This window comes from Syzygium oleosum, unplaced genomic scaffold, assembly GCF_021117445.2.
Source record: "Syzygium oleosum isolate NSW1041296 unplaced genomic scaffold, Sole_v2.1 Sole_v2.12, whole genome shotgun sequence".
NCBI classification, from domain to species: Eukaryota; Viridiplantae; Streptophyta; class Magnoliopsida; order Myrtales; family Myrtaceae; genus Syzygium; species Syzygium oleosum.
In genome coordinates, this window is record NW_026607496.1 from 11,595,728 (window position 1) to 11,610,743 (window position 15,016).

Below are 15,016 nucleotides of genomic sequence, written 5' to 3' on the forward strand. Positions count from 1 at the left end.
AAGAGGCGTTTTCCTCGGCATCCTACGGCTGGGGGTCTGAAATGTTTCGGTTTACACAACCGTGAGACGAATCTCGGTGAGTTCAACCCCTAAACCTAGGCTAGGCTAGCATGCAATCTCCCGATTGAAACAAACATTTAAAATCATAACACAACCATAATCATACAATTCTCTGACCCTGCAGGTTAGATAGTTCAATATGTAATAATCACGGGACATACGTGGCACACATTATCACACGTACACCAATCACATGCTTATACACCGAGTCTCACACACTCGCATGCCATTCAATGCATGTTTATGCATGCAAATGTCATTGACATGTCATGCACATTTCTTTGGCCCACTGGCCCACACTGGCACACTTGCCCAATTAATTATTATTACGACTCGAGTCATCAATTTTTCACGGCCCGGAGCGTCTAGCCTGCTTTAAAGTGCATGAGGCGCAGCATCCGATCTGGCCCAGTGTCTCTAGCCTGCTTCAAAGTGCATGAGGCGCAACACTGTTCTCCTTGCGAACCAGAGCCTGCTTCAAAGTGCATGAGGATGGTCGCCTTCCGGACGTACCGGGCATCGTCCTGCTTCAAAGTGCATGAGGACGGTATCGACCCGAAGGTCCTTAGGTGATCACACAGCTCATTATTATTCGAACCCGGCCGTATAACGCTTCGGGGTATTTTAGGTGATCACATGCTCATGGCGAGACACGCATTCTCGCACAATTTTCATCACATGCCTCACTCTTGGCATACGCAATGCGTGTCCATGTTATGCAATGCAATGAACCACGAGCACCAATATAATTCAGACAACCCGGGCATACCCGGCAATTTCACCGATGAACTCCTAAATTGGTCATTAACCCCTATTATTCTCCCCAACGATTCTCATTAATCCACTAAATTTTTCCGATAATAATTTCTACCAATCAATTCTCAACCCAGTCTCAATTACACACTGCTATTATCTAAGCCACCAAAATGCACCGATAACACCTAAACCGGTCCGAAAAAACGCAACATCGGTCTAATCCGGGTTTAGGAATTTTACTCACCAAAACAAGGGTCACGACGACGGGGAATGGCGGCCGATCACCGATGAACAGTGAAACCGGCGGCGGAATTCCCGGCGGGGCGGCGCGGTGTACGGACGGTGAACAGTACCCCCACCCCGTACGGACGGCGGGAATGATACCTGTACGGACACGCTGTACGGACGGCGGGAAACGGTGGCCGGCGAGGCGCCGGTCACGGCGGCGACGGCCGTACGGTATGGATGAACAAGTGATCAGTGCGGGGCGACGAAGAATCGTACGGTCACTGTACGGATGGGCTGAACGGCGACGTATGGACATGTGAAGCAATGGGTGTCGACGGACGCGATCGGAGCTCGGCGAAGCTCGCGGTGACTGTTCACGTAACGAAATTGAGAAAAAGAGAGAAAAAGAGGGAAAAAGAGGGGGAAAGGGAGAGAGAAATGGACGGAACCGAGGCTGAGCTGTGGCGGGGGACCAAGGGGGTCGACGGCGAGGCACGGCGGTCGGCGGCGTGCTCCGTAGCCAACGGCAAGCTCCTGCAAGGCAAAATCAAGAGAGAAAAAGAAGAGGGGGAGTGAGCTACGGAGGAGAGGGAGCTGTTCTGGCCAGAATGAGGGTGAGAGGAGAGAGAGAGAGAGTTTATCTTGGTCAAACATCTAGACTAGGGGTGCCAAGTGTCAAAAATCAAGCCAATGTGACCATTTTACCCCTCATCCAATGGTTCACATTAGATCTTATCCAATAATTCATGGGCACTTAGGTCCTTTATGGCCATAATTAAGATAAGTCCAAATTTAATTAATTTCCTTAAAATTTTCCCAAAATTCGGAACCAAAAATGGCCTAGGGGCAAAACCGTCATTTTTCCGGTCCCGAACCGAAATTCCAATTTTCGCACATACGCGTTCCATATATGCGTGGCCAACATAATATGGCGTCGGAATCGCGAAATTCATCGCGCAAGCCCTCGAAAATCCACGTCAAAGTTTCGGGAATAAAATAATATTATTTTTCTAATTTTTGTCGAAATTCCAGTTTTTGTCCAAAATGACTCCTGGTAAGCGTGGCCACCCAAAAATGGCATCGGCCACGAAAAATAACCTCATTTGGCCTCGAAAAGCGACGCTGGCATCCCGGGGGCAAAATCGTAATTTTTCACCCCCGGACCGAAATTCCAATTTTTACTCGTACTAACTCCACATGTGAGTGGCCAGCGTAATATGACGTCAGATTCCCAAAAATAGTCTCTTAAGCCTTTGAAAATAGATACCGAAATCCGGGCCCAATTCCGTGAACAAAACCCGCTAAACTTTCAATTTCAGAGTCTCTCACTAACGGGTGGATGTTTAGAGGTTACGCGTATCGACCTAAGGCTATTCGTATCGTGACGGTCTCGATCATTGAGAGAATGAGAAATTATCATTAGTTCCGAGGTCACAATCATTAGGTTCAAGTTCGGATTTGGTTGACCACGTGCACTTTTGGTCTTGCGAGAATCACCTACGTCCCAATCGTACATCGTTGGCCTTGGCCAAACCAAATCCGTTACCTTTCCTAAGATCGGCTCACGTTGGCCCAAAATATTTCCTCAGCGTCTCTCGTGATCGGTATCCCTTTCGCGATAGGGTCCCCGGTCCACGTACCATCTACTAGTTAGCCATACCCTATTGGTTAGTATCCCGAGAGTGATCAGCTCTGGGTGAGACTTACTAAAATGAAATGCGAAATAATATCAGTTTCATTGATCTCGGAAATTACATCGAAATTCGGGCTGTTACAATCTTCCCCCCTTACAAAAATTTCGTCCTCGAAATTTGCAATCTATCCTTATCTACTCAAATAACTGGGGGTGTTGACGTCTCATCGCTTCTTCGCTTTCCCACGTGGCACCTTCTGTTCCGTGGTGCTCCCAGACAACTTTGACCATCGGGATCGTTTTGTTCCTCAGCACCCGTTCTTTTCTATCCTCGATCCTGACTGGTCTTTCCACGTACGATACTCTATCGTCCACTTCTATCTCCTCGTACCGCAAGACATGGGTCGGGTCTGGTTCATACTTTCTTATCATCGACACGTGGAAAACATTGTGTACTTGGGACAAATTGGGCGGCAAGGCAAGTCGATAGGCCATCTCTCCAATCCTTTCCAAAATCTCAAATGGCCCGACATACCTAGGACTCAGTTTTCCCTTCTTGCCGAATCTAGATAGTCCCTTCATAGGCGACACCTTAAGGAACACGTGATCTCCAACCTGAAACTCCAAGGGTCGTCGTCTTCTGTCGGCATAACTTTTCTGACGACTCTGCGCCGTCCTGAGTTTGTCTCGAATAACCTCAACTGCCTCAACAGTTTGTTGGATCAATTCTGGACCCGTGATACTCCGTTCACCCACTTCATCCCAACATACTGGCGTCCTGCACGCCCTACCATATAAGGCTTCAAACGGTGCCATCTGAATGCTCTGCTGATAGCTATTGTTATAGGCAAACTCCACCAAGTGTAACTGTTCCTCCCATTTGCCTTGGAAATCTATCACACAAGCTCTCAGCATATCCTCCAGGGTTTGAATGGTCCTTTCAGACTGGCCATCTGTTTGTGGATGGTATGCCGTACTGAACTGTAACTTCGTTCCTAAGGCCGTTTGCAAACTTTTCCAAAAGTTAGCCGTAAATCTCGGATCACGATCCGAAGTGATCGTTACTGGTATTCCATGCAGCCTCACGATCTGCCTCACATCACAAAGTCTGCATATCTTTCCAACTCAAAGTCCTTTCGCACGCCCGAAAGTGCGCCGATTTAGTCGCCTATCCACTATCACCCAAATTGAATCATGTCCTCTCTCGGCTTCTCGGCGAGTCCGACACGAAATCCATTGTAATATGTTCCCATTTCCACTCTGGGATTTCTAACGGTCTCAATAATCCTCCAGGCTTACAATGTTGTGCCTTCACTTGTTGGCACGTCAAACACTTAGCTACGTGCCTGGCCACATCCACCTTCATTCCATTCCACCAGTAGCGTTGTCTTAAATTCTGATACATCTTCGTACTTCCCGGGTGGATACTGTAATTGCTCCTATGAGCCTCCGACAAGATTTCTTCCTTTAGCTTTACATCATATGGTACACAGAGTCGCCCTCTAAACTTCAGAACTCCATCCTCGGACACTTGAAAGTCCGGTTTCCTCTTAGCTGCATCCATCTCCATAATCTTTTGGATTTCTGGGTCCGTAGTCTGTAGTTCCTTAATCTTGATCTGAATCTCTGGCTCAATCCTTAAGGCGGCTAGTAATTTCGATACGTGACTCATCTCCAGCTTAAACTCTGAATCCCTGAGTCTTTCCAATAAGGTCCATTCCTTGACCATTAGATGCGCTAAACTAGACTTTCGACTCAAGGCATCTGCCACTCGATTGGCTTTTCCGGGATGATACGGGATGTCGTAATCATAATCCTTTAGAAGCTCCATCCATCGTATTGCCTCATGTTCAACTCTTTTCGCGAAAATAGGTACTTGAGGCTTTGATGATCCGTATAAACCGGAACTTCTCCCCACATAAGTAGTGCCTCCAAATCTTAAGTGCAAACACTATAGCAGCTAATTCCAAGTCATGCGTCGGGTAATTCATCTCGTGTGGTCTCAATTGACGCGACGCATATGCTACCACTTTTCCATGCTGCATCAACACACAACCCAATCCTCTTAGCGAAGCATCGCTATAAATCTCAAATCCTCCTGGGCCCGACGGAATGGTCAATACAGGAGCAGTTGTCAACCGGTGTTTCAGTTCCTGAAAGCTCCTTTCACACTTGTCATCCCACTCAAACCTCACCTCCTTCTTAAGCAATCTTGTCATTGGCATGGTTATTGACGAAAATCCTTCTACGAATCGCCTGTAATAACCAGCCAATCCGAGAAAACTTCGAATCTCCGTTACTGACGTCGGTCTAGGCCACTTGGTAACTGCTTCAATCTTAGCTGGATCCACAGAAATCCCATCCCCAGAAACGATATGTCCAAGAAATCCTACTCTGTTGAGCCAAAACTCACACTTGCTGAACTTAGCATATAATGCGTGCTCTCTCAAAGTCCGTAGCACTTCAGTCAAGTGTATCTCATGTTCCTCAAGGCTCTTGGAGTACACTAGTATATCGTCAATAAAAACTATCACAAACTGATCCAGGAATTCCTTGAACACACGATTCATCAAATCCATGAAAGCGGCTGGGGCATTCGTTAATCCAAAGGGCATAATCGTAAATTCATAATGCCCATACCGAGTCCTGAAAGCAGTCTTGGGAATGTCCTCATTTCTGATCCTTAGCTGATGGTACCCGGTCCTCAAATCTATCTTGGAAAACACTGAGGCTCCTTGCAACTGATCAAACAGGTCATCAATTCTCGGCAGTGGGTACTTATTCTTCACTGTCACTTGATTCAACTGCCGATAATCTATACACAATCTCAGAGTTCCATCTTTCTTTTTGACAAACAGGACTGGCGCTCCCCATGGGGACGCACTAGGGCGAATAAAATCTTTATCCAGTAATTCACGTATCCGGACCTTTAATTCTTTCAATTCGATAAGGACATCCTATATGGCGCTTTCGAAATCGGCTCATTCTGGCGCCAATTCAATCACAAACTCCACCTCTCGCTCAGACGGTAAACCCGGCAATTCCTCAGGAAACACATCAGGAAAATTGCTTACTACGGGTATATCTTCCAACTTAGGTTCAACAACTGTTGGATCCACAACATTCACCAAATATCCTTCACACCTTTCGTCCAACAGCTTACTTACCTCGAGCGAGGAAATCCAAGGGATCGAGGTTCCTCCTCGGTTTCCCTGAAATACAAAACTAGGGCGTCCATCCGGATTAAATTGGATCGTCCTATCGCTGCAATCCACTACAGCTTTCTGTCGGACTAACCAGTCCATTCCAATAATCACATCAAAATCGAACATGGCTATTACTGCCAAGTCGATACTCTCTTCTTTACCTCCAATAATTATCTTACAGTTAGGACATCAAAAAGAAACTAGCAACCTATCATTCACAGGTGTCGACACGCAAAGCACATGCTCAAGCAGCACTGGTTTCATACCAACCAACTCAATAAATTGCTCTGAAACGAACGAATGGGTTGCCCCCGGATCAAACAATGCATACGCGGCATGATCACACAAAGAAATCGTACCTGTGACCACGCCCGGCGCATTCTCGGCCTTCCTTGCGCGCCATTGCATAAATTCTTCCTTGAGTGGCGGTCGTCACGATTAGCCGGTGGGGAGGTCCGGCTTGATTTCCGGCTCGTGGTGGCGGCACTACGGGACGGTCCCGATGGTTGCATCGTGGGCAATCGCGGATCCGATGTCCCATACTCCCGCACTTAAAACACGCCCCATATCTACCCAACTGGGGATTCGGTTTTCCGATATTCCGTCTGGCTGGTGGAACAAATCGCCTATTTCCAGTCATAGGCCTCTTTCCCAAACGGCGATTATCTCGATTTTGAGCAAACCGCGATCCTGAAGCGGCTGCCCTTTCCTGTTGATCTCGTTCCATGATCTGAGCCCGTCTGAACATCTCCCCATAGTCCTTGATATCATGAGACAAAATCAGACTTCGAAGGTCCGGCTTCAGTCCATCCCGAAATCTTCGCGCCCTATCTCTCGGGTTCTCCACCATAGTTGGGGCAAACTTAGCTAATCTTGCAAATTCGGCCTCATATTGATCCACAGTCATTTGTCCCTGGCGCAAGCGCATAAATTCCATCAACTTCTTTTCTTGCGCATTCTCCGAGAAATATTTTTCGTAGAAATTTTCCACAAACGCAGCCCAAGTCGAGGCCGTTCCTACTGGAAACACTCTATTCTCCACGGCATTCCACCAATCATTAGCACCCTCTTGAAATTGGTAAACCGCCAATGTCACCTTCTCCTCATCGGTGCACCCCAGAACTTTGAAGGTTTTCTCCAGTTCCTCAATCCATCTTGGCGCAGCCTCGGGGTCACCGCGACCATGAAATTTAGGCGGCTTCAATTTCATAAACTGTTCTACTAGCTCGGGGCATCTCGCCTAACCCATTTGGTGAGCACTGTCCGGCGTTAGCTTGATTCTCATCTACGCGCGGCCCGGCTACATTATCTCGCCCTTGAGTCTGCCTATCCAGGACGTTCCCAATCCTTTCTAATACTCGCAGAACTCCTTCCATACGTGGATCTTCCACGGGTCTAACATCAACTTGGGGGTCTACTGCAGCTCCCACATTAACTCCCAGATTGTCTACTGCTCCTACTCGAGCACGACCTCTACCTCGGATTCCTCTTCCTGCACCCCTTCTGGGAATTCTTCCTATACCTCTCCCCTCGCTACTCATCTTGGCTACTCGATTCTACGACTACCTGCTATAATTCCACGAAGGAATTAAAGACTTAAACGAATCTATCCCAGCCTAAGTCCTAGGCAGGTATTAAACAACAATCAAGCAGTCAGCATGCGGCTTAATAAAAACTAGCCAACTCAGCACCCAAGGGATTCACATACTCACCTCAGGTCCTGCCGCACCTGTACTTACGGGTCACACAATCACAATTCAAAAACAATCACAAGCTGTCAGGAGATGCATGTAGCACACGAGGTCACCCTACTGGCTACCCAGGGTCTCATCGCTCCTTATCACTCCAAACCTCGACCAAAGGAATCGAGCTGACCTTGCTCTGATACCAATTCAAACGGGGATGTCACGCCCCGTACCCTACGAAGCGCTAACATCCCTACCTTGGTCGATTGCAGTGCGACGTCCCAGGAAGCGTCGCCGACCCAAACCCCAAACAGAGATCATGCACAAGCGGAAGCACGTATATAAATATATATATACACCCTGACAATAAAATACATGAGGCCAAGGTAGCACAACCAGCAAACAACACCTCTGAAAGTATGTATACTAGTAGTACCAAAGAAAACTTTTTACATAATTCATTTAGACAACAGCAGAGGAAACACACGGTCAGCGACCACTCGGTCAAAAGGGGTCAATGAAAAACACTTCGGCTCCTCAGCTTCCTCGACCATGGCTGTAGGTCCGTCCCCACAAGGGTGCACACTAGATGACCGCTGGATGAATTGCGGTATACCAAAAAGAGGCGCTTTCCTCGGCATCCTACGGCTGGGGGTCTGAAATGTTTCGGTTTACACAACCGTGAGACGAATCTCAGTGAGTTCAACCCCTAAACCTAGGCTAGGCTAGCATGCAATCTCCTGACTGGAAACAAACATTTAAAATCATAACACAACCATAATCATACAATTCTCTGACCTGCAGGGTCAGATAGTTCAATATGTAATAATCACGGGACATACGTGGCACACATTATCACACGTACGCCAATCACATGCTCATACACCGAGTCTCACACACTCGCATGCCATTCAATGCATGTTTATGCATGCAAATGTCATTGACATGTCATGCACATTTCTTTGGCCCACTGGCCCACACTGGCACACTTGCCCAATTAATTATTATTACGACTCGAGTCATCAATTTTTCACGGCCGGAGCGTCTAGCACGCTTCCAAAGTGCATGAGGCGCGGCATCCGATCTCGGCCCGGTGTCTCTAGCACTCGCTTCAAAGTGCATGAGGCGCAACACTGTTCTCCTTGCGAACCGAGCCGCTTCAAAGTGCATGAGGATGGTCGCCTTCCGGCACGTACCGGGCATCGTCCGCTTCAAAGTGCATGAGGACGGTATCGACCCGAAGGTCCTTAGGTGATCACACGGCTCATTATTATCTCGAACCCGCGTATAACGCTTGGGGTATTTTAGGTGATCACATGCTCATGGCAGACACGCATTCTCGCACAATTTTCATCACATGCCTCACTCTTGGCATACGCAATGCGTGTCCATGTTATGCAATGCAATGAACCACGAGCACCAATATAATTCAGACAACCCGGGCATACTCGGCAATTTCACCGATGAACTCCTAAATTGGTCATTAACCCCTATTATTCTCCCCAACGATTCTCATTAATCCACTAAATTTTTCCGATAATAATTTCTACCAATCAATTCTCAACCCAGTCTCAATTACACACTGCTATTATCTAAGCCAGTCCAAAATGCACCGATAACACCTAAACCAGTCCAGAAAAACGCAACATCAGTCCTAATCCGGGTTTAGGAATTTTACTCACCAAAACAAGGGTCACGACGACGGGGAATGGCGGCCGATCACTGATGAACAGTGAAACCGGCGGCGGAATTCCCGGCGGACGGCGGCATATGATGTACGGACGCACGGTGAACAGTACCCACCTTTGTACGGACGGCGTGAGTGTGGAATACATTACTATCAGTACGGACACGCCTGTACGGACGGCGGGAAACGGTGGCCGGCGAGGCGCGCGGTCACGGCGAACGCCGTACGGTATGGATGAACAGTGACCGTACGGGCGACGAGCGAATCGTGCGGTCACTTGTACGGACCGGGCCGAACGGCGACGTATGGACATGCTTTGAGCAGTAGAGTGTGCCGACGGAACAGCGATCGGAGCTCCGCGAAGCTCGCGATGCATTGTTCACGTAACGTAAATTGAGAAAAAGAGAGAAAAAGAGGGAAAAAGAGGGGGAAAGGGGAGAGAGAAATGGACGGAACCGAGGCCGAGGCGTGGCGGGGGGACAAGGGGGTCGACGGCGAGGCACGGCGGTCGGCGGCGTGCTCCGGTAGCCAACGGCAAGCTCCGGCAAGGCAAAATCAAGAGAGAAAAAGAAGAGGGGGAGTGAGCTACGGAGGAGAGGGAGCTGTTCGGCGGAATGAGGGTGAGAGGAGAGAGAGAGAGTTTATCTTGGTCAAACATCTAGACTAGGGGTGCCAAGTGTCAAAAATCAAGCCAATGTGACCATTTTACCCCTCATCCAATGGTTCACATTAGATCTTATCCAATAATTCATGGGCACTTAGGTCCTTTATTGCCATAATTAAGATAAGTCCAAATTTAATTAATTTCCTTAAAATTTTCCCAAAATTCGGAACCAAAAATGGCCTAGGGGCAAAACCGTCATTTTTCCGGTCCCGAACCGAAATTCCAATTTTCGCACATACGCGTTCCATATATGCGTGGCCAACATAATATGGCGTCGGAATCGCGAAATTCATCGCGCAAGCCCTCGAAAATCCACGTCAAAGTTTCGGGAATAAAATAATATTATTTTTCCAATTTTTGTCGAAATTCCAGTTTTTGTCCAAAATGACTCCTGGTAAGCGTGGCCACCCAAAAATGGCATCGGCCACGAAAAATAACCTCATTTGGCCTCGAAAAGCGACGCTGGCATCCCGGGGGCAAAATCGTAATTTTTCACCCCCGGACCGAAATTCCAATTTTTACTCGTACTAACTCCACATGTGAGTGGCCAGCGTAATATGACGTCAGATTCCCAAAAATAGTCTCTTAAGCCTTTGAAAATCGATACCGAAATCCAGGCCCAATTCCGTGAACAAAACCCGCTAAACTTTCAATTTCAGAGTCTCTCACTAACGGGTGGCTGTTTAGAGGTTACGCGTATCGACCTAAGGCTATTCGTATCGTGACGGTCTCGATCATTGAGAGAATGAGAAATTATCATTAGTTCCAGAGGTCACAATCATTAGGTTCAAGTTCCGGACTGGTTGACCACGTGCACTTTTGGTCTTGCAGAATCACCTACGTCCCAATCGTACATCGTTGGCCTTGGCCAAACCAAATCCGTTACCTTTCCTAAGATCGGCTCACGTTGGCCCAAAATATTTCCTCAGCGTCTCTCGTGATCGGTATCCCTTTCGCGATAGGGTCCCCGGTCCACGTACCATCTACTAGTTAGCCATACCCTATTGGTTAGTATCCCGAGAGTGATCAGCTCTGGGTGAGACTTACTAAAATGAAATGCGAAATAATATCAGTTTCATTGATCCCGGAAATTACATCGAAATTCGGGCTGTTACACAGGTAGACATAATCAACCCTAGAACAACATTCACATGAAAGTACTAAACTTCCCCCAAAAAAGAAAATGAAATAAATAAAAATGGGAGGCTCACGTGAAACCAAGCCATCATCCGTCAAGAGAGGTTCGGCCTTCATCACTTGTGAATAGAATATCAAGAGCACTCAACCAGAGGGAAAGAAAAGTATGATCATGAAATGTAGGTCAAAGGACCAATAGCTTTAGGCTCACGTGAACTCTCGAAAGAAACAAGGAAAGAAACCAAGGGACGAGAAGTGAAATGCCGGTGACTCCTCAAACATGGAGTGGGACCTTCACATTAGAAGCCATTCATGCATCTTTTGCTATTCAAACATCATTATTAAGCACACCCCCTCCGTCATTTGAGCTCAACTTCATGTTTATTTCTAACCTTGAAGAGCAGAAAAAAGAAAATAAGTATGGAGGCTAGACTGACACCGGCTAGACCCAAGATCCAAATTAGCATGAAAGTAAAGCAAAGGGTCTAAAAGTTGAACACAGCATAATCTTCTATCCATGGTAATTTTCTACATACAATCTCCCCATCTCCCCAAGAAAGGAAGGTAAAAAAGAAAGCACAAGAACAGGGGAAGAAGCCCGGCTTCGCACTCGCATCATCTTCATGAATTGATATATTCACAAACTGAACTTAAGTGGGAAAACAAACCAATTGAAGCAACAATAATCCAGAATCATAGTCCTCAACATAAAGCCACACAAACTAAATCACTACAAATCACAATCCAATTACTAGCCATCTCCCAGCAAATTCAAGTTGCAGTTTCAAACCAAAAACCTAATTATTCAAACCAAAAGGCATATAAACACTTCATAGCAAGGGCATGAAGAAACAATAAAAGAAAAATGTCTTGCCACTCCCACCGAGTCCTGTGAGCGCGATGATGTTTCACTTCTTCTGCTTAAACAATCTAACTGTGAGCCAAAAACTACTCTCATCACAATGCCAACCTCCAAAGAAGGAAAAAAAATGCCCATGACGGCCACGCTCCGACAAGAATCCAGAGCACAAAACAAAAAATGTCCCCATCTTCTCCATAAAGCACAAATTCGCGGAACTAAACAAATCCCCCACAAAACCCATAACCAAACAAATAATATGGCATTACAAAAGTTAGAATGGAGCGGAAATTGGCAAGAGCAAACTACCTAGATGAGAAGAGTGGTTGGCTGAGTTGCTGACTCCTGAAGCACCTTCACTGCCAGGATTCCTCAGCCACTCTCGAACTAAATTCGAGTGGCGCCTAGGGTTTGAAGGGCGGTGCGAAATTACATCTGAGGGATTAGGGAAAGAACCCACCCCCACAACAATTGATTTTAGAGCAACAAAACCAAGCTCCGCGAGCACAAGGCTGAGAAACTGGCATCGTCGATTTGAGCGACAAGTCCAACGACGGATCGGGAGTGCGCGTTGCAATCTAGGAGGATTTGGGAGGGATTGAGCAATTGTAGAACGAGGCACGGTGACGGAACGGAGAATTTAGAACTTGTTCGTTCCATTTTGCTTTGAGTTTTTACATTAATTCAGCAACCTTCAATGGTTCTCTTCTGTTTGCTGGCCCTCTAACACCCCATTTTCAGCCACTTGTCCTCACTTATATTTCTTTTTCCCTATTACCAACAGACCACATCAATGGTGGATGTCGCGACCTACCCCTCAAAGGCCGCCTCTGGAAAGTGGGTTTAGAGGTAATTGTTCGTGGAAACGTTCCAAATGGCACGTCCCAAAACATGGCTCGAGAAGCATCATTCTTTTGTTCATCCATAAGGTCCATACCCCATGTGACACGGAATCATTTTTATGTTTTTATCAATGAGGAGTCGCCACTAGCCTTTGTCGGAGGTCGCCTAGAATACCCAATCGAAACACGGGAGTTTCGTTTCAATTTCTACGGAACCAGAGATGTCTAGGTATGGGGACTAAGTTACGTTAATGTTTTCACTAATACCTTTTCGGTACCGCTAACTTGTTTGGTTGTTATTTATGTGGCTACGCATTTGTTTTTATCATTTTCATGTCAAAGTCTATATCCAGTAAGTGTCCATGCATCTTGTTTTTGTGTTTTTCCATTTAGGATTATAAACTAATCCTATCTTAGTCTAGAAAGAAATTAACAAGCAATGTATTTAAAAAACGGAGCGTAAAGTAAACACCCAATGAAATTAACAAGCAAGCTAATTTAAGCACGAAGAAAGAAAACCCACAACTTATCGGGTATTTATTACAAAATGAATTGAAAAATTGAGGTATGGTCAGGTGACATGAATTGGTACAAAATGAGACCGGATTGGACATCGGTCTTGAATCTCCATTCTCGAGGGTCTCGGCCACCTCCTCCATGGATTACCTTGGTGGTGTCAATTTTTATTGAACTCATACATTCCAAACAAGTAACGTACAAGCATATAATCAAAGCAAGGCAATGACATCCAATCATCAAAGCATTGAATTGGCCTCGAGGTCAACATTTTCCTTTCATGCATTTCGGTTGCCCAATCACTTAACTAACTAAGATTGATTTATTGATGGTTAGTGATAATCGGCCACCATTTATTTTAAAAAAATGATGGTCGATATCATTTAACCCCTAAAGTCGGTTCTAAGTGTCCACTATAAGCTACCTACATTATATACATCGAACCTAAACATTCATATAGGAAACACATGTATAAGCAAGGAATTAAGCATGCAATTAGGCCAAGTGATATTGTTTCTCAATCAATCACACTATGGGAAGTGAGCCTCATGAGTATCACTTATTCAATTATAATTCAAATTTCAAGCAGGTTCTATTTAGACCCAATTAGCTTAACAAATGAAGTCCAATTGACATTGTTTAAGCATCATTAAAAATCTTAGGATGTGAGTTTCAAAGTTCAAAAAGACCAAACAGACCGGTTTTAATCTGGTTTACACGAAAAATGTGAATCAACCCAGATACCCCATACTCGACTCGATTCCAGCCCGTGATTTTAAAAAAATTGGGAAAATATTAAACGACGTTGAAACCAAGTCAAATTTTACAGGGAGTTGGGAAAACATGTGATAAACAACTTTTGTGTTTTAACAATTTTCTAAAAACCCCATGACTTTACCTAGTAATTCCATTTTTACCTGGGACTCAGTTGCAAAGCAGTTTTAAAGGCCGAACTGACTTTATCAAAGTTTTTTGTCAAATTACCCCCTCAGATGTTGCCATTAGGTCCTCAAAATTTCCAATTGTCAAATTAAGGCCCCAATGAACAACTTTTAGGTTTTAAATTTTGCAAAAAAGGCCTCGAACTACCTCAAATTTGTAAAACAAAACTTGTTCACAAAACTGGAATTTTTCAAATCAAAACATAGTTTCAAGACGTCTTTTCCAAGCTTGAATCGTACAGATCAAATGACCACGAAATTTCATGAAATTTTTAGGATAGAAATATCAGGATGTTTTCTACAACTTTCATGAAGAAATTTTTTCCAGATTATGCACAGAAAAAATAAGAAAAATTGTAGAACCAGACAAGGTCGATTAGGAATAGATTAACACAAAACAGAGAACAACATCTTCAGATTCTGACTTGAAATCACGTAGATGATTTAACATAGCAAACGATGTTAAATTTCGACACACAATCTATCAAATCAAAGCTCAGGATGTCGAGATCATTTGTCTAGTTCATCATTTCTCCTAATTTCGAGGTTTTCTAACTCAAATCGGGCAAAAAACATGACATGCTCACTGAATTTGAGAATGCTAAAACATACTAACATGCACTTCAGCTAAACAATGAATATCACAATCACCAATAGCTTTGAAAATCAAACACATCACAATAACATCACAATGAATCCTAAACACACTAAGTATGTGTTAAGGTAACCTCAGCAAAAATCGAACAAAGTTTGATGAAGTTATACTTACCTTCAACTTGCTTGGCATTTCTGCACATTTCAT

The 15,016-nt window shown here is 45.2% G+C and overlaps 1 long non-coding RNA gene across 1 annotated transcript; it reads right to left on the bottom strand.

The window, feature by feature from the left end:
* Positions 1–11,211: 11,211 nt before the first annotated feature.
* Positions 11,212–12,548, bottom strand: LOC130139413 (uncharacterized). Its single transcript, XR_008817614.1, has 2 exons — positions 12,225–12,548; positions 11,212–11,448 (listed from the first exon to the last, which is right to left on the bottom strand). It is a non-coding gene; the product is annotated as an uncharacterized LOC130139413 (long non-coding RNA).
* Between the last annotated feature and the right edge of the window lie 2,468 nt (positions 12,549–15,016).